Here is an 18,508-nt window from a genome sequence, read left to right on the forward strand (position 1 = left end):
TATTCAACTCATGCCGCGCCGTTTTAGTAACATTAACTCTCCTTTCTAATATATCACTAGAAGAGATATATACGCTGTACTCCTTTAGACTGACTGACCTAAGAAAATTAATAGGGGAGGAGAGGGGGCACCTGGGTAGCTCAGCTGGTTAAGGATCTGACTTGATTTCAGCTCTGATCACAGGGTTGTGAGATGGAGCCCTGTGTCAGCTCTGTGCTGGGTGTGGACTCTGCTTAAGAATCTCTGTCTTGGGGGCACCTGGGGGGCTCAGTGGGTTAAGCCTCTGCCTTCGGCTCAGGTCATGGCATGATCTCAGGGTCCTGGGATTGACTCCCGCGTCTGGCTCTCTGCTCGGCAGTGAGCCTGCTTCCTCCTCTCTCTGCCTGCCTCTCTGCCTACTTGTGATCTCTCTCTCTCTCTCTGTGTCAAATAAATAAATAAAAATCTTTAAAAAAAGAAAAAGAAAAAGAAAAAAAAAAAGATTCTCTGTCTTGGGGCACATGGGTGGCTCAATCATTAAGCGTCTGCCTTCAGTTCAGGTCATGATCTCAGGGGGCTGGGACGGAACACCACATCAGGCTCCCTGTTCAGCGGGAAGCCTGCTTCTCTCTCTCCCACTCCCCCTGCTTGTGTTCCCTCTCTTGCTGTGTATCTCTCTGTCAAACACATAAATAAAATCTTTGAAAAAAAAAATTCTCTTTCTCCCTCGGCCCCTCCCCCCCTCAAAAAAAAAAATAGGGGGAAGGATGTAAAGTCACACATGGAAATATTCTCTTTGACATTAATGTTACATACCATCTACTAACTCTTGTGAGTATACCTCGATATTAGAGAGCAGTCCAAAGGATGAAGCCTCAAAAAAACACAAAAGAAAAACACTCTAAGTCTTTAATATGAAACTGTAAGAAAATAAAAGGGCATGGAGATATTGAATATTTCGATATTTGTGATTTCACATTTGGTCTATTTAAGATCCTAGATTTTTTTTTTAAGTGTTTTTGTTGTTGTTGTTTTTAAGATTTTACTTATTTATTTGACAGAGAGAGAGAGACAGCGAGAGAGGGAACACAAGCAGGGGAAATGGGAGTGGGAGAAGCAGGCTTCCTGCTGAGCAGGGAGCCGGATGCAGGGCTTGATCCCAGAAATCTTCAATCATGACGTGAGCCGAAGGCAAATGCTTAACAACTGAGCCACCAAGGTCTCCTAAGACCCTAGATTTTTTCTGAAGTGAGTTCTATGCCCAACATGGGGCTTAAACTCATAACCCCGAGTTCAACAGTCACATGTTCTACCAACTGAGCCAGCCAGGCACCTAGAGTTTTTTAAGCTTGTGAATTGAAGGAGTCTTTCTATATAATGGTTCATATAAATCCCACACTCTCACAAATATGTGGAGAAAAAATACCACCTCATCAACTCAGAGAGAAAAGGAGAGGATACAAAGTTTCAGAGGTAGACAATAAAGACAAGTGTCCTAAGATTTTAAAGTATATCAGAACCAATGCTACAAAGTAAAACATAAAACAAACAAACAAACAAAAAAACAACCATCATCTACAGAAGTCAAAAGATGAATGATGGCCAAGGAAATAAAAAGAGAGCTATTAATCTGACTTAATGTATTCCCCAATTTGGTCTCAAGTAATAAGCATCAGATTAAAGAAGATACTTCTTTATTTATTTTTATTTTTAAAAGATTTTTATTTATTTATTATTTGACAGAGAGAGAGACAGGGAGAGAGAGAACACAAGCAAGAGGAGTGGGAGGGGAGAAGCAGGCTCTTCGCTGAGCAGGGAGCCCAATATGGGTCTCAATCCCAGCACCCTAGGATCACGACCTGAGTGGAAAGCAAATGCTTAACTGACCAAGCCACCCAGGTGTCCAGAGAAGATACTTCTAAAAAGATCAACTGTGTCAATTTTAACCTTAAATATTTAGATTATGCTTATATTCTTTTAAAAAACTCAATATTCTACACAGCTTTAAAATGACTTCTGGCTTCCTCAAAATCTACTGTTTAATTTTTCTAAGATTTTATTTATTTATTTGACAGAGAGAGAAAGAGAGGACATGCAGAGGGAACAGCCAAGGGAGAAGCAGGCTCTCTGCTGTCTGCTGAGCAGGGAGCCGAATGCAAGACTGGATCCCAGGACCCTGGGATCATGAGCTGAGCCCAAGGCAGACACTTAACTGACTGAGCCACCCAGGCACCCCATCTCTGTTTAGTTTCTAAACATTAACAATAATGGCTAATGCTAAGTAAGACTTTAAGAGGACCAGGAACTATCTTAAAGGCTTTACATGCATTAATTCTTTTAGTCCTCAAACAACTCTAGGAGGTGGAAACTGTTATTGACTTCATTTCATATATTTTACATATGAAGAAATGGAGAGGTTAAGTAATTTGCCCAATGTCAGAGAACCAGCAAATTGGCATAGCTGGGATTTGAGTTCAGGCAGTCTAAATCCAGAGTCCAAGCATTTAGCCACTACACTAAAAAAAAAAAAAAAAAGCTCCTAACAGGCTATAGACAATGGGAGTGGGTAGGCTAGGAGAGAACACCAGAGAGAAGTAGGTATAGAACTTTAGGCACAGGAGCACGTGGGTGGCTCAGACAGTTAAGTGTCTGCCTTCTGCTCAGGTCATGATCCCAGGACCTTGGGATCAAGCCCTGGGTCCATCTCCCTACTCAGTAGGGAGTCTGCTTCTCCCTCGGCCTCTGCCCCTCCCCTAGCTCATTCTCTCTCTCTCTTTCTCAAATAAGTAAATAAACAAATAAATCTTTTTAAAAAAAAGTTTCAGGCACAGAAATAGTCTCAAGCAATTTTGCAAGAAAGTTCTTTCAACATATATCACATTTTAAATTATCCCAAATAGGGCTATGGTAGCATAGAAATAGTCTCTAGCAATTTTGCCAGAAAATTCTTTGAACATATATCACATTTTAAATTATCCCAAATAGGGTGATGGTAAACACCTTTTGCAAAAGCAGTTCTTGTCCTTTTCCTCCCCCTTAAAAAAAAAAAAAAAAATTAAATTAAGAAGGATAAGAAACTGAAATCTTACTTCTCCAACACCTTTCAACAGCTTTTCTTGCCTTGACCTTTTCCAAAACCTTGATAGTTAGAAAACAAAGATGAAAAAAGAAGGCACTTTCAATTGAAATAAAAAGACCTCTTAGTAATTTTTCCACGGCTAATGACTGAAACATTTAAGAAAGACTTAGGTCGATCCCACCCACTCCCAAATGGAATGAAAACCAAGTTAAAACCGTCATCTTTTAATTTCACAGCAGTTTTCTTCCCCCTCTATGGCTATTCCTGTCCTCACTGCAGACAGGGAACTGCTCCCAATGACGTCAGAGCAGTCTCCCAGCAACGATTAATAAGGGCTGTCCACCACAGGGGTTTCCTGAAAAGCTAGCAAGAAATTGTCCACATATTTGCTGCAATACTGAGTTATAAGGATGTGGTGGAATTTCTCTTAACCCTTATAGCTCCAGTCTCTGGTAAGTTTCAAAATAAGTTATTCTTCTGGAATGCTCTCAGTTTACCCTAGGATTATCTTCCTTTTCCTCCCCCAACTTCTCTCCAAATAAAATTATAATTTTGTTAGTTTGAAATATTTTTGTCTGTAATAAATTGATAATATTGATATATTTGAACTACTATAAAAAACAGGACTGGAATCTAAGTCTGGCAGATAATATTCTTTTTACTTCACACATAGAACTTAGAATAAATGAGAGCACAGAACAGAAAAGAATGTCAGGACAGAAAAGCCAGCAAGTTCTTAAAGGTACTTTTCCACATATGCTACCCAAACACATCCACAGAGAGGCAAAAACCTTAAATTTTCCTAGGCTCTAGTCTATTGAATTTTTCACACTGACCTCTGCAGGCAGCCCTCCAGAGATCAGTGGTATTAAATGGAGTTGCATAAAAAAGAACTGGAAGCCCATATACTTACTTAATCCAGAAAAGGGTAAATTAGGTTCACACCCAAGAGGGTATCTAACAATTTCTTCCTAAAGCTTTGCTCTAGCTTCATACACTCAAAATGAGAGTTTTAGTCTACAGTGGCAAGGAATTTCACCTAACTACCTATTTTTGAGGTCTGAGAAATGGCATACAAACTGCCTGCTCAGGACCAGTGCAAATAAGGTAGAAATAATTCCAAATTCCAAAGCTCAACCTAGAATTACCCGTGGATGCTAGGTTCCAGAAATCTGCTCGTGAGCCCTTCTCTTTCCGTATTTAGAAAAAGCAATTAGGTAAAATTCATAAGCAGCAAGACATACAGGGTTAATTCAGGCACTGTGCTTCAGCAGTCCCAACTCTGGCCCCAACCTATTCTAAAAAGAAACAAACAAAATAGCATCACTATCATTAACAACATCCCACTTTGGCTTCTGTCTGTTCAATGGAACCCAGTTATCATTAAGGCATAGATGGGAGAACGCACCGCTTCAGATGGATTTTCTTCTTCCTTCTCTCTGTCCCCTCCCTCTCGGAAGAAAAAAGACTGCAAACAAAATCACTACGTCACTGGAGGTAGAGGGAATCCCATCCCTGCACTCTTTAGATACCAAGGTCAGCAAACAAAAAAAGAAGCCAATTACAAGAAACAAATAAGTAATCCAAAATAAGAAGCAGTAAATCCACATGAAATTCTTACGATAAAGCTCAATATGTCAAAAAGCGTGTTTCAGTAAAAAGGCTGAACAAATTCTACCTAAGACGTTCATAATTTAAAAAAGCTTCCCAGACACAGCAAAGGCGACATATTTCTTATCATCACAGTTAAAGACTAGGGGGCAGTTACATAAAGACACAGGACACAGAGGCATATTCACCAGCCGGGTGTGGATAGCTGTGGAATGACACAGTGAAGGATATTTATAGGGGATTCCCTGCTTCCTGCAATGTGCGTCAACAGCATCACCAAAGGAACAGAAATCACCACTATTCTCATAAGCTAAATCTGAATGAAGCATCACTTGAAATAGCTATGGAAGAGGTAGAATCTGAATACAATAAAAGTTCTAGCAAACCTAATTTTTAAAACATTTTAAAGGTAAAAATCAGCAAATGAAAATGCCCACAAAACAACATTTGATAACTCTGTAATTTTCCTATTGTGTATTATACAGTTAAATTGGCCAAGATAAAAAAGGGATTTATTTTTCTAGCTTCCTCCTTACCCAGTCTATGGAGTTCAAGGACTATTTATATAAAGAAAGAAAATTATCCAAAACTCACCCCAGATGGATCTGCACTTAAACCAACAGCAAGCTCACATTTTTAATGGAGACCTCATTGTAAGAATCTGTTCTGCTGGAATTTTGCAGGAAGAAATTCCTTCTGGGAAACCTGTGCCTCTTCCCCCACCCACGGTCCCCTCCCGCCCCCTTCACCCTTGAATGAAATGCTACTGATCCTTGCTGCTGCGTCTCCAGCAGGCTAATTGCTCTGACAAGCAGCTCTGAAGCAGACCACGGCCCAGCTGTTCAGAGAGATGTCACCTAGAGCTCTGCCAACAGTCTCTCTCTCTCTCTCTCTCTCTCTCTCTCACACACACACACACACACACACACACACACAGGCTGCAAAAGCACCCCCTCCCAACTCCTCTTTGCATTCTCATTCAAGCACTTCAGTGACTTGCCTGCCCCCACACTGCTCTGAGGATAGCTTTTAAAGATACAGCAGCAGTTCCTTTCTGCTGCATACACAGAGATGCCAAAATAAGGGCTTATTAAATAAGAGAATAATGAGTTGCAGATATGCATGGAGTTAAAAGTTCACTTTTAAATCTACTTTGCCTTTTTCTCACCTGTAAAATAACGGAGGACAGAAGAAAGATCTTTGCTTAAATGCTACTAGGCTAGACTTCAGAAATTAGGACCAAACCTAGAAACAGAATTTTCTTTCCAGTGAGCTATATTTAGTGCAATCATTTTTCACTTGGGGGAAGAAGGTGGGCCACCCAGAATACTAGTAGCTGTGTGTTCCTCCTTCCATGTGTGTCCCAAAAGGATGGGGAAGAGACTCTGGCTATAAAATGGGGGAACTGGGAAACTATGAAGGCTTCTTACTGATAAATTGATGAAAAAGGACAAGAATAGAGTGTAAGTATGTGGATGAGGATAAATAGATTTTTAAAAAAGAAAGGGTACAAAAGACAACAGGAGGAAGAGTAATAGTTTTTTTTTTTTTTTTTTTTTAAGATTTTATGTATTTATTTGACAGGCAGAGATCACAAGTAGGCAGAGAGGCAGGCAGAGAGAGGAAGGGAAGCAGGCTCATCGCTGAGCAGAGAGCCCAATGCAGGGCTGGATCCCAGGACCCTGGGACCATGACCTGAGCTGAAGGCAGAGGCTTTAACTCGCTGAGCCACCCAGTTCTTAAAAGTATGCAGGGCTCTGGGGCACCTGGATGGCTCAGTCAGTTAAGCATGACTCTTGTCTTCGGCTCAGGTCATGAACTCAGGGTCATGAACTCGGTCCTGGGGTGAAGCTACTCTCCAGCTCAGGTTCTGCGCTCAATGGGGAGTCTGCTTGTCCCTCTTCCTCTGTCCCTCCCCCCACCAGCACTCTCTCTCCTTCTCTAAAACAAATAAATAAAAATCTTTAAAAAGAAAAAAATTTGCATAACTTGGAGACAGAAGACATAAAAGTGACCTCAGGTCCTGATTTTTAAGAGCCCAAGGAAAGGTAGTACTAATTTCTATTGCCATAGGAACTAATGGACATTATAAGTGGCACAAGTTCTTCAGTAGCACAAAACAATACATGGGTAGGGGTCCAGGCATCCTGAGGAAAACAATAAAACCTGTCACAAAGACAACTAGTCATTCATTCAAAAACATATTCATTGTGTGCTTGTCTTCTTACTATGGGCCAAACACTATGATAAGCTCTAGGAGTATGAGAGAGATTCATTAAGGATCATACAGAAGGAAAAAAGAAAGGGTCTGGCTTTTACTTTGAATGAGATGAGAAGTGACTAGAGGGGTAAAAAGCTGATCCTAAAGGGCCAAAGAGACCACTGACAGGAATCTGGCTTTTACATTTAGAGAGGCAATCTCACTTGAGATGAGAGTCCAGTGGGAATTCTTAAGCAGAGGAATGGCATGTTTCTGACCTTTATTTCTTTTTTGCTTCCAAATTTTTGAGAAATTTCTAACATACAGAGATTTTGCAAGAACAGTACAACAGCCACCTAGATTCATATTCGGATTTAGTACGTATGTGTGCATGCATCCATGTGTGTAAATTCTTTTAAGGGCTATTTGAGATGTTCTCATAATGACCCTTCACATATAATAATTCAGCATGTATCTCCTTTTATCTCTTAATAAAGCCACTCTGAACTATGAAATAACCACCTGTCAAGTCCCAAATGGGTTACTGGGTGGTGTACCTGCCAAAAAATCTAAATAGCACTGCAAACGCTGAGAAAACTCAAATGACTTTGGAATCACCATCCACTAAAAGCTGGACAGAACTTGCAAGCTGAACCTAACCAGGTCAAATGCCTGTTAAAATAAGAGTCAATGTTCACCATGACATTTAAATCAGACCCAGACCCTTTAACATAATATTCATATTTTCTAGAATACAAACTAAAAATTTCTTGGCATACAAAAAAAAAAAAAACCACCACAAGATAATTCCAATTTGCACAGGAAAAGAGATGACCAGATACAACATTGAGATAACACAGATATAGGAAATCTGACAGCTATTAAAACAGCTATTATTAAAATGCTCCAACAGCACAGTATAATGTGTAGATTTGTCTAATCACTATGTTGTACACCTGAAACTAATATAACACTGTGTGTCAACTATACTTCAATTAAAAAAAGGTACTCAAAAAGACTTCTGTGGAGGTAGAAAGATAATCCGTCACATGGAATTATGTTTAAGCATGATAAATGCCTAGACTGACCTAATATCTGTATCCATGATTAAAACAATAACCTTCCTGGGCACCTGGGTGGCTCAGTCATTAAGCATCTGCCTTTGGCTCAGGTCATGATCCTAGGACCCTGGGATCAAGCCCTGCATTGGGCTCCCTGCTCAGCAGGAAGCCTGCTTCTCCCTCTCCGCACTCCCAATTGTACTCTACCTCTCGCTGTCTCTCTCTGTCAAACAAATAAATAAAATCTTAAAAAAAAAAATAACATTTCTTTTATTTAGGGAAATATTCCTGAAACCAATAGGAAAATAGAATATTTTAAGAAAAAATAGAGGATATAAAGAAGAACCAAAAGGAAATTTTAGAACTGAAAAATATTAACAACCAAAATATACATACTCAGTTCATGAGTTCAACAGCGGAACAGAAACGACAGAAGAATCCAGTTATTTTCAGACAGATCAAATTCAAACTGAAGACAGATAAATTTGAAGACAGGTCAAATCTTTTTTTTTTTTTTTTAAAGATTTTATTTATTTATTTGACAGAGATCACAAGTAGGCAGAGAGACAGGCAGAGAGAGAGAGGGGGAAGCAGGCTCCCCACTGAGCAGAGAGCCCAACTCGGGCCTTGATCCCAGGACCCTGAGACCATGACCTGCACCTAAGGCAGAGGCTTAACCCACTGAGCCACCCAGGTGCCCTGAAGACAGGTCAAATCTTAATAGCAATATCAAACAGGAATCAATATCAAATCTGAACAAGAGAGAAAAAAGACTTGAGGAAAAAAGAACAGATTATCAATGATCTGTAGGGCAATACCAAAATGTCTAATATTTGGGCCATCGGTGTCCCAAAAGGAGAGAAGAGTTTGGTGTAATATTTGAAGAAATAATGGTTAAAAAGTCACAAATTTGACAAAAGACATAAATATATAGAGTCAAGAAGCTCAGCAATCCCCAAATAGGATAAATAAAACGAAAGTCTACTCCTGGATTCACAATAATCTCAAGCTAAAAACTAAAGACAAAGTAAAAAAGTAAATCTTGTAAGCAACCAGAGAAAAATGATGTTATTACCTATTAAGGAAAAAATGATCTGAATGCCTCTATATTTCTCATCAGAAAGGGGCAAGAAGGAAATAAAACAGCATTTTAAAGCACTGAAAGGAAATACAGGTTTCTATATCCAAGGGAAATATCCTTGAGGATGAAGATGACATAAACGTTCTCAGATAAAGGAAAGCCAAGAGAATTCACTGCTAGTAGACCTATTCTAAAAGAATGGCCAAAAAAGTTCTTGAGAAAGATGGGAAATAATACAACTGATCTTGGAACACCAGGAACAAAGAAAGAAAAATATAAATGCTAAATATCTGGTTACATTTAATAGGTTATTCTCCTCCTCTTGTTCTTTGAAATGTTTGATGTTTGCAAACAAAAATTGCACGATGATCAAATGGAATTTTCACTGTGTGTCGATAAATGTAATAGATAAGACAACTACAATATTAAGGGGGAATAGGACAGGAACCTATATGGTGGTAAGGTTTCAACATTCTACCTAAAATGGCAAAGTATTAATTCTAAGTAGACCACTAAAAGTTAGGTGTGTATATTGAAAAAAAAAAAAAAAAAACAACCAAGAGATCCCTAGAGCAGCCAATAAAAACTACATAAAAATGTATAGTCAAAACCTAATAGATAAAATCAAATAATTAAAATAGAGTATCACAAAATGTTCAAATGACTCAAAAGGCAGGAAAAGGATATTGTTAGAGAATTAAAAATAGGAAGAACAAAGGAAAAAACAAGATGGTAGACTTAACACTAAACATATCAATAATAACATATAATGTAAATGGTCTAACAATGCCAATTAAAAGACAAGTTGTTTAAGAGTGCCTGGGTGGCTCAGTTGGTTAGGCATCTGCCTTTGGCTCAGGTCATGAAATGAGGGTCCTGGGATCAAGCCCAGCTCTGGCTCCCTGCTCATCAGGAACCCTGTCTCTCCCTTTCCCCTCTGCCCCTCCTGCCCCCAAGCTCATGCACATGCAATCTCTCCCTCTCTCTCAAATAAACAAAATCTTACCAAAAAAAGTTGCTCAAATATATTAGAAAATTCAAATATAATGATTTATACTTAGGAAGGTTGAAGGCAAACAGAATAAACTACTTAATATGGTACTTTAATAATGGATACATGACTTTACACAATAGTCAAAACCCACAGAGGGGTGCCTGGGTGGCTCAGTCAGGTAGGCATTTGCCTGAGTTCTGGTCGTGATCCCAGGGTCCTGGGATGGAGCCCCATAGTAGGTTCCCTACTCAGCAGGGAGTCTGCTTCTGCCTCTCCCTCTGCCCCTCCCCCCACTTGTGTTTTCTCTCTCCCTCGCTCTCTTTCAAATAAATAAAATCTTAAAAAAAAACCACCACAGAGCTATATAATACAAAGAGTGAAACCAAATATAAATAATAGATTTTACTTAATAATAATGTATCAATAGTGGTTCATCAATTTTTTAAAAGATTTATTCCTTTGAGAGAGAAAGAGATAGTGACAGAGATAGTGAGAGAGGAGAGGAAGAAATAGGCTCCCCACTAAGCGGGGAGCCCAAAGTGAGGCTTGATCCCAGGACCATCAGGACCCAAACCAAAGGTAGATGCTTGACCAGTGAGCTACCCAGGTGTCCCCTGGTTCATCAACTTTAACACATGTACCACAGTAACACAAAACACTAGGAGAAACTGTGTGTGTTTGGGGGGAGGATGGTATATGGGAACTCTGCATTTTCTGCTCAACTTTTCTATAAACCTAAAACTGCTCTAAAAAATAAAGTTTATTAATATAATTCTTTTTTTTTTTTAAAGATTTTATTTATTTATTTGACAGAGAGAGAGCTCACAAGTAGACAGAGGCAGGCAGAGAGAGAGGAGGGGAAGCAGGCTCCCTGCTGAGCAGAGAGCCCGATGCGGGGCTCGATCCCAAGACCCTGGGATCATGACCTGAGCCGAAGGCAGAGGCTTTAACCCACTGAGCCACCCAGGCGCCCCCTATTAATATAATTCTTAAAGATTTTATTTATTTATTTGAGAGAGAGAGCATGAATGAGGGAGGGAGAAGGAGAGAATCTAAAGCAGACTCCATACTGAGCATGGATCCCCATGCAGGGGCTTGATCTCACAACCCTGAGTTCATGACCTGAGCTGAAACCAAGAATCACTTAACCAACTGAGCCACCCAGGTGCCCTTACTAATTTACATTTTAAAAGGTTAAAAATGATACACTGTACAAATAGTCACCAAAAAAAGCCAGAATGGCTATATTAATATTAGACAAAGTAGACGTCAGGGAAAAGAAATTACCAGGAATAAAGAACAATGTGAGATGATGATAAAAGGGGCAACTCACCAAGATGACAGTTCTAAACATCTATACCCCTAACAACAGAGCTTCAAAATTCACAAAGCAAAATCTAAGAACTGAAAGTAAAAATAGACAAATAGTTGGATATTTCCCATCTGGGAACAGACAAACCTATTTTTTTTTTTTAAGATTTTATTTATTTATTTATTTGACAGAGAGAGAGAGCACAAGTAGGCAGAGGGGCAGGCAGAGGGAGAGGGAGAAGCAGGCTCTCCACTGAGCAGGGAGCCTGACGTGGGGCTCGATCCCAGGACCCTGGGATCATGACCTGAACCAAAGGCAGTCACTTAACTGACTGAGCCACCCAGGCGCCCCTCTGTGGGTTTTGACTAATGTGTAAAGTCATGTATCCACTATTAAAGTACGACCAGAACTCAGGCAAATGCCTACCTGAGACAAACCTATTATACCAAAAATTAGCAAGGATGTAGAAGAACTGAACAATATCCTCAAAAAACAGGTTCTAATTGATATACAACACTCAAACTAAAAATAGAATACTCATTCAAGTGCTCATGGGACATTCAAAAAGATAGACCATCTATCCTGAGTCATAAACAACCTTAACATATTTATAACATATTTATAAGTATACAAAGTATACTCTCTCACCATAATGGAATGAAAGAAATCAATAACAAATATAGGAAAACCTCCAAACACTTGTAAATTAAACAACACACTTCCAAATAATCCATTGGTCAAAGAGGTAATCTGAAGAAAAACTGGAAAATATTCTAAACTAAACAAAAATGTAAATACATCAAAATCTGTGGGATGCAAACTAAAGAAATACTTACGGGGAAATAGATACAAAATGCTAAATGCTTACATTAGAAAAGTAGTATCATGTACTAAATATCTGTGTCTCTCCACAATTCATATATTGAAGCTCTAACCCAATGTGGCTGTATTTGGAATGGGGTCCTTCAGGAAGAAATTAAGGTTAAATGAGGTCACACAGATGGGGTGCTGATCTGATAGGATTAATGCCCTTATAAGAAGAGACATCATGGGGCGGCTGGGTGGCTCAGTGGGTTAAAGCCTCTGCTTTCGGCTCAGGTCATGATCCCAGGGTCCTGGGATTGAGCCACATCAGGCTCTCTGCTCAGCAGGGAGCCTGGTTCCCCCCTCTCTCTCTGCCTGCCTCTCTGCCTACTTGTGATCTCTGTCAAATAAATAAATGAAATCTTTAAAAAAAAAAAAAAAAGAAGAAACCAAAAAAAGAACAAAATAAAAAGAACAAAATAAACTCAAAGTAACCAGAAGGAAGATAAATAATAAAAAGCAGAAATTAATTAATTAAAAACAGGAAAAAAAAATCAAGGAAACCAAAAGCTGGTTCTTTGAAAAGATAAAAAAATTAATAAATCTCCAGCAAGACTGACACAGAAGAGAGAAAACACACATAATAACAGGAATTGAAAAAAGAAAAAAAGGTAAAACAACAGATCCCATGGTCATTTAAAAGAAAACAGGGAATACTACATACAATTCTAAACACACAGATTCAACTACTCAGTTGAAACAGACTGCTTCCTTGAAAACCAGAAATTATCAAAAGTCATTAGCGATAAATCAGGTATTTGAATAATCCTGTAACTATTAAGGAAATCTATAGGCCCAGATATTTTCTCTTGTAAATTTTAGCACACATTTACAGAAGAAATAGTACCAATTCTGTATAATCTCTTCAGAAAACAGAAGAGAGGAAAACACTTCCCAACTCATTTTATGAGACCAACATTATCCTGATACCCAAACCAGCAAAGATATTACAAGAAAATACAGACCAATAACCTCAGAAACAAAGACATTAAATGTTTCAACAAAATATTAGTAAATTAAATCAGTAATATATAAAAAGGATAATGCTTTACAACCTAGTGGTTTTGTCACGAGAATGCAAAGCTGATTCAATTTCTGGAAAGCAATCAATGTAATAATCCACCATACTGAATCCAAAGGCGGGGAAAAAACAACACATGATCATTTCAACCACTGCAGGAAAAGCATTTTGCAAATTTAAACACCCCCTCACAATAGAAACTCTCAACAAACTAGGAATACAAGGAAATTTCCTGAGTCTGATAAAGGGCAACTCTAACAATCTTGAAGACTGATGACTTCTGGGGGTGCCTGGTTGGCTCAGTCAGTAGAACATCGATTCTTGATCTTAGGGTCATGAGTTCAAGCCCCAACTTGGGCATGAATCCTACTCACAATTTAAAAAATAAACAGGGGTGCCAGGGTGGCTCAGTCAGTTGGGTGGCCAGCTCTTGATTTTGGCTCAGGTCATGATCTCAAGGTCTTGGGATCTAGCCCCATGTCAGGCTCTGTGCTTAGCAGGGAGTCTGTCTGAGGATTTCTCTCCCTCTCCCTTTGCCTCTCCCCCCCCACTCATGTTCTCTTTTCTCTCAAATAAATAAATCTTTTTAAAAAGTTAAAATAATAAATAAAATATTTTAAAAAAAGACTGATGCCTTCTCCCTAAAATCAGAAATAAGACTGTCCACTGTAAACCATTAATATTCAACATCATAGTGAAAGTCCTAGCCAGTAGAATAAGCAAAGAGAAAGAAATAAAAGGCATACAGATTGGTGAGGAAGAAATAAAAACCATTTCTCTTCACAGACAATATAATCGTACACATATGAAATACTAAGGAACCACCCCACCATCCCCAGAAAACCCAGAACTAGTAAGTGTGTTTAGCAAGATTGTAGGACATAAATTCTACACTGCCAAATCAAATTTCCCCAAACTGATCTGTAGATTTGGTACAATTCTATTCAAAATCTCAGTAGAATTTTTTGTAGATATGACAAATTAACTCTAATATTTATATGGAGAGACAAAAAAGCAAAATTGCCAAATTTTGAAGAATAATTTGTAGAAATCATAGTACCCAATTTTAAGACTTAGTATAAAGTTACAATAATCAAGACAGTATAGAATCGGCAATGGGAAGGAATACAGATCAATGGAATAGAGTAAGAAATCCAGAAATCCATATAAATATACTGGTTTATTTTACAAAGGTACAAAAACAATTTAATGGAGAAAAGACAATCTTTTTAACAAATGGCATAGAAACCACTGGACATCCATATACAAAAATAAATGAGTATCAACCTAAACATTACACAGTAACTAACTCAAGATTCACAGACCTGTACCCCTGAAACAAATAATACATTATATATTAATTTTTTAAAAAACTAACTCAAAATAGATTGTTGATCTAAATGTGAAACCATAAAAAGTTTGGAAGAAAATATAGGAGTAAATCTCTGTGACTCGGGATTAGGCAAAGAGTTCTTTCTTTTTTTTAAAGATTTTTTTTTTTAAGATTTTATTTATTTATTTGACAGACAGAGAGGAAGGGAAGCAGGCTCCCTGCCGAGCAGAGAGCCCGATGTAGGGCTCGATCCCAGGACTCTGGGATCATGACCTGAGCCGAAGGCAGAGGCTTTAACCCACTGAGCCACCCAGGTGCCCCTTTTTAAAAAGATTTTATTTATTTGAGAGAGATATATATAGAGAGAGGGAGAAACAGACTCCCCATTGAGCAGGGAGACAGATATGGCGCTCAGTCCCAGGACCCTGGGATCATGACCTGAGCCGAAGGCAGACACTTAACCGACTGAGCCACCCAGACAACCCCAGAGTCAAAGAGTTCTTAAATAAGATACCCAAAGACAATCCAGAAAAGAAAAGAATTTGGCAAGTTGGTCTTGATCAAAATTAAAAGCTTGTGTTCAGCAAAAGCTAAGATAAAAAGACAATAATCCAGATGGAAGAAAATATATCCAATTATATACCCCCCAAAATGACTTGTATCTAGGATAGATAAAGGACTCTCAAAACTCAACAATGAGAAAATAACAATGAGAAAATTGAAAAAGAGGCAAAAGAATTAAATATAAAATAGTGACAATCCTAGTGAAGATATGGAGCAACTGGAACTCTCAATACATTGAAACTCTCATACAAACATTCTGGATAAAGAGTTTGGTAGTTTCTTATAAAGCTAAAATACACTTACCATATGACCCAGCAGTCTCACTCCTAGTTATTTCAAAACCTGTAAAGGATGTTTACAGCTGCTCTATTCATAATTGCAAAAAAAAAAAAGGGGGGGGGGGACACAACCTAAATATTTTTCAGTCAGTCAATGGATAAACTGTAGTGCATTCATCAGTGGAATTCTACAGGACAATAAAAAGGAATGAACTGATACATGTAGCAATTTGGATGAATCTCAAAGACATACTGAAAGAAGCCAGTATCAAAATGTTACATACTGTGTGATTCCATTTACATGACATTCTGGTAAAGTCAAAATTATAAGGATAGGAAACATTAGTGGTTGCTAGTGTCTGGGGGTAAGGAAAGAGAAGCAACTACAATGGGCAAAAGGGAACCACTTAAGTGATGAAAATATTCTGTGTCTATATTGTGGTGGTTACAAGACTGTATATGTTTGTCAAAATTTTATAGAATTATTCATCTGAAGAAGTAAATGTTACTTGGAGCGCCTGGGTGGCTCAGTGAGTTAAGCCTCTGCCTTCGCCTCAGGTCATGATCTCAGGTCCTAGGATCGAGCCCAGAATCGGGCTCTGTACTCCGCCGGGAGCCTGTTTCCCCCTCTCTCTCTGCCTGCCTCTCTGCCTACTTGTGATCTCTCTCTGTGTCAAATAAATAAAATCTTAAAAAAAAAAAAAAAGGAGTAAATGTTACTGTATGCAAATTGTACTATTTAAGTAAGACTTAAAAATAAAAAAAAATAATAATACATAAGTTAAGCTGGAGAAAGTGGGTGGCTCAGTCAATTAAGCACCTGACTCTTGATTTTGATTTTGGCTCAGTTCGTGATCTCAGGGTTATGAGATGGAGCCCTGAGTTGGGCTCCATACTCAGTAGGGAGTTTACTTGAGATTCTCTCCCTCTCCCTCTGCCCTTCCCTCCCACTCTCACATGCACATGCTCTCTCTCAAATAAATCTAAAAAAATTTTTTTAAATAAATAGGGGTAAACAGTGGCTGGAAGTAGTACAGATTAAACAAAAATAGTAGAATGCTGATGATTACTGAAGAGTACATGGGGTAGATTCATTATAATATCGTATTTTTTTTTTGCATCTTTGAAATTTTTTTCATTTAAAAAAAGAAAAAAGGCCAGGAGAACCAGCAAAGGAAACTAAGAAGGAACAGCCAGTGAAAACAGAAAGTGTGATGTCTTGGAAGCCAAGTGAAAAAAACATTTAGAGGAAAAGGCAATAAACAATGTTAAATACTGATAGGTCAGTAAAGATGAGAATTTACAACCAATTACTGGATTTAGGAATAGAGAGTAGTGGGTTTAAGAGAATAAAACTAAATGAAGTGGGTTTAAGAGAATAAAAAAGAGAGAAACTGGTGATAGCAAGAATAGGTAACTCTTTCAAATAATTCTTTGCTGTCAAGAGAAATGAGGCACAAATGGAACAGAAAGAAGATCAAGAAGAGGGTAAGATGGGACAAACTGTACTATATTTAAGTCCGAATGTTCCTTCACAAAATTATTCTGTTAAAGAATCATTAGCTAAATCCATAAAAAGTATGTTAAGACCACCAAGTCACATTAAGTGATAAAAGCAAGTTGCATTTGCCAAAATCTTTTTGAGTACTTTCTATGGTCTAGGTACTAGAATTACGCATTTTAAATGCTTTTCACTGGAATCTCATTCTTCAATAATCACAAAGAATAAAACAATTGTATATAAAAATGTTCACAAGCATTATTTATAACAGAGAAAAATCTGGGAATAAATAGCCAATAGGACAAATTCAAACAAATGAATGTAAAGTCATTCTGATGTGTTTATAATTTTTTTAATGACCATACAGTCTTATGCAAGACTATATGTACATTGTGATATTAATTATAAATATGAAAAGATAATGGATTAAAAATATAACAAAAATTTGTTTTATTTTAAAGATTTTATTTACTTGACAGAGAAAGACACAGCAAGAGAGAGAACAGAAGCAGGGGTAGTGGGAGAGGGAGAAGCAGGCTTCCCCACCACAAAGGGAGCCGGATGCAGGGCTCAATCCCAGGACCTTGGGATCATGACCTGAGACGAAGGCAGACGCTTAACGACTCTGCCACCCAGGCACCCCCAAAATGTAAAAAAAATTTAACAAGAATCTCTCTCCTAGGAATGAGATTACAGGTGATATATTTTTTTCTTCTTTATACAGTTTTACTCATCCACATTTTCTAAAATGTCTTCATTTTTTTAAAAGATATTACTTATTTTTCCAAGAGAGCGATGGAGTGAGTAAGAGCAGGCTGGGGAGCGGCAGAAGGAGAAGCAGGGAGCCCAATGCGGGGCTCGATCTCAGCACCCTGGGATCATGACCTGAGCCAAAGGCAGTTGCTTAACAGACTGAGCCACACAGGCACCGTAAAATGTCTTTAATAAAGGAGCTCAGCTGAAATGAAAATCAAGGTATTAAAATTAACAATGTACCTATTTCCAGCAAAAATAGAAAAAGGGAACCCATACACAGTAACAACCGATACTGCCTAGAGACAAACAAAAGAAAAAGATCTTTAATGAAAAGGTTATAAAACGCTATTGAAGGATAAAAAAACCCAAACAAATGGAGTTAAGAGAAAATAACTCTGGCTTTAAGATTCAATATTGCCAAGAAGTCAGTATGCTCCATGTTAATCTAAAAATTCAATGCAATTTACAACAAAAATATCAATGGAGTCTGAATAAAATGAACAGGTGAAGGAGACTGCCCTACTAGTAGAGACTTCTTGCATAGTAATTATGACATGTGGAATGAATATTGACTAATCAATTATTTGTTGAAAGGTGAAACGAAACAGAGACACTTTTGTCAATGGGTTTTTAAATGGCCTGGGGCCATTATGGAGATGGACCTTATCACGTTCTTATCAGGCGCAACCATGAACTTTGAACTGAAACAAACTGTAAATATTCTAAGGACTCAGGCCAAACACCTGCAACTTGGTACAGCAAGAGACTCTGCCTACTGATAGCCTTAAGAACCAATTATTTTCAGCCAAAATTAGCTTTCTGCCAACACCACCAAACAAAATTCGTTGTGAACAATATATAAAAGCATTCCTTT

At 38.2% G+C, this 18,508-nt stretch overlaps 1 protein-coding gene across 3 annotated transcripts in view; it reads right to left on the reverse strand.

Annotated features, from left to right (window-relative positions):
* Positions 1 to 18,508, reverse strand: part of R3HDM2 (R3H domain containing 2) — a 158,518-nt gene that overhangs the window by 60,385 nt on the left and 79,625 nt on the right. The window contains exon 1 of one of the 3 annotated variants that reach the window (XM_032874548.1): positions 5,264 to 5,282. The exons of the other annotated variants lie outside the window; for them this stretch is intronic. The gene's annotated coding sequence lies outside the window, so the exon portion shown is untranslated. Of the gene's footprint in view, positions 1 to 5,263; positions 5,283 to 18,508 lie in introns of those variants that run through there. 3 annotated transcript variants of the gene reach the window in all.

This window comes from Lontra canadensis, unplaced genomic scaffold (genome assembly GCF_010015895.1).
Source record: "Lontra canadensis isolate GAN:19392208 unplaced genomic scaffold, GSC_riverotter_1.0 scaffold53, whole genome shotgun sequence".
NCBI classification, from domain to species: Eukaryota; Metazoa; Chordata; class Mammalia; order Carnivora; family Mustelidae; genus Lontra; species Lontra canadensis.